The following is a 2,210-nucleotide window of genomic DNA, read 5'->3' on the forward strand; positions in this document are numbered from 1 at the left end:
TAAGGCAAAGGACACCATCAAGAGGACAAATCGGCAACCAACAAATTGGGAAAAGATCTTCACCAATCCTACATCAGATAGAGGGCTAATATCCAATATATATAAAGAACTCAAGAAGTTAGACTCCAGAAAACCAAACAACCCTATTAAAAAATGGGGTACAGAGTTAAACAAAGAATTCTCACCTGAAGAACTTCGGATGGCGGAGAAACATCTTAAAAAATGCTCAACTTCATTAGTCATTAGGGAAATGCAAATCAAAACAACCCTAAGATTTCATCTTACACCAGTCAGAATGGCTAAGATTAAAAATTCAGGAGACAGCAGGTGTTGGAGAGGGTGTGGAGAAAGAGGAACACTCCTCCACTGCTGGTGGGGTTGCAAATTGGTACAACCACTCTGGAAATCAGTCTGGCAGTTCCTCCGAAAACTGGGAACCTCACTTCCAGAAGATCCTGCTATACCACTCCTGGGCATATACCCAGAAGACTCCCCACCATGTAATAAGGATACATGTTCTACTATGTTCATAGCAGCCCTATTTATAATTGCCAGATGCTGGAAAGAACCCAGGTATCCCTCAACAGAAGAGTGGATGCAAAAAATGTGGTATATCTACACAATGGAGTACTATTCAGCCATTAGAAACAATGAATTCATGAAATTCTTAGGCAAATGGATGGAGCTAGAGAATATCATACTAAGTGAGGTAACCCAGACTCAAAAGGTGAATCATGGTATGCACTCACTAATAAGTGGATATTAACCTAGAAAACTGGAATACCCAAAACATAATCCACACATCAAATGAGGTACAAGAAGAAAGGAGGAGTGGCCCCTGGTTCTGGAAAGACTCAGTGAAACAGTATTCAGCAAAACCAGAACGGGGAAGTGGGAAGGGGTGGATTGGAGGACAGGGGAAGAGAAGGGGGCTTACGGGACTTTCGGGGAGTGGGGGGGCTAGAAAAGGGGAAATCATTTGAAATGTAAATAAATTATATCGAATAAAAAAAAATAAACAGTCACCAAACCCCGACACTACGAGGAGAAGTGTGTACCAAAAGGAGCAAGCCATGGCTATCTCCAGAGGGGCCCTGCCAGAGTCTTACAAATACAGAGGCAGAAACTAGCAACCAACTATTGGACTGGGTCCCCAACGGAGGATCTGGAGGGTAGTCCGGAGGAGGAGCTGAAGGGGTTTACAGCCCCATGGGAAGAACAATGACTTCGGTCACCCAGATACCCCAAGACTCCCAGGGACTGAACCATCAACCAAGGGGTACACATAGTTCCAGCCAACAATTTGGCGGAGGAATGCCTTATTGGACATCAGTGGGAGGAGTGGTCTTTGGCCAGGTAAAGGCTCAATAGAGGCCCCAACAAAGGGAAACGGATGGGAGGGGGGAGTGTGTTGGGTAGAAGGGCATATACATAGAGGCAGAGGATGGGAGGAGGGGTAGGGAATTGTTGGGGAGGGGGCTTTTGGGAGGGGGGAAATTGGGAAAGGTTTTACCATTGGCAATATAAATGAAGAAGATATTATAAAAGAATATTGTCCCATTGGCAATGTAAAAGAAGAAGTCATTGTTCTTCCCATGGGGCTATATAGCCCTTCAGCTCCTCCGGACCACCCTCCAGATCCTCCGTTGGGGACCCCAAGCTCAGTCCAATAGTTGGTTGCTAGTTTCTGCCTCTGTATTTGTAAGGCTCTGGTAGGGCCCCTCTGGAGACAGCCATGGCTTGCTCCTTTTGGTACATGCTTCTCGTCATAGTGTCGGGGTTTGGTGACTGTTTATAGGATGAATCCCCAGGTAGGGCACTCAATGGGTGGCCTTTACCTCAATAAAAACAAAGGTACTAATCGTTCAGATGTTCATAGGTGATCACTGAGCACAGACACAGCGCTCTCCTCTCTGCCACCTACAGATGCACACGTGACACAGCAGCCACACCTGCGATGCCTCTAGGGGCAGCACATTTTTCTTTTTTCTTTTTTCTCCCTTTGAAACTCATATACGCTTCTGATTTTTATATATTTAATAGTTTAACATCTTTTTCCCTACCCCATTTCTTTGCCTCTTTGCTTTATACTCTGCAAAAAAATTAATTCAATTTTTAAAATTTAAAATTTAATTTTGTGCTTATAGGTATTTTGTATGCAGGTCTGTGTGTGTGTACCTTGTGTGTGCTTGGTGCCTTTGGAGGCCAGA

The 2,210-nt window shown here is 44.5% G+C and overlaps 1 non-coding gene across 1 annotated transcript; it reads right to left on the reverse strand.

The window, feature by feature from the left end:
• Nucleotides 1-1,845: 1,845 nt before the first annotated feature.
• LOC127681941 (small nucleolar RNA SNORA17) lies at nt 1,846-1,974 on the reverse strand. Its single transcript, XR_007977279.1, has one exon. It is a non-coding gene; the product is annotated as a small nucleolar RNA SNORA17 (small nucleolar RNA).
• Nucleotides 1,975-2,210: the final 236 nt, after the last annotated feature.

This window comes from Apodemus sylvaticus, chromosome 3, assembly GCF_947179515.1.
Source record: "Apodemus sylvaticus chromosome 3, mApoSyl1.1, whole genome shotgun sequence".
NCBI lineage: Eukaryota > Metazoa > Chordata > Mammalia > Rodentia > Muridae > Apodemus > Apodemus sylvaticus.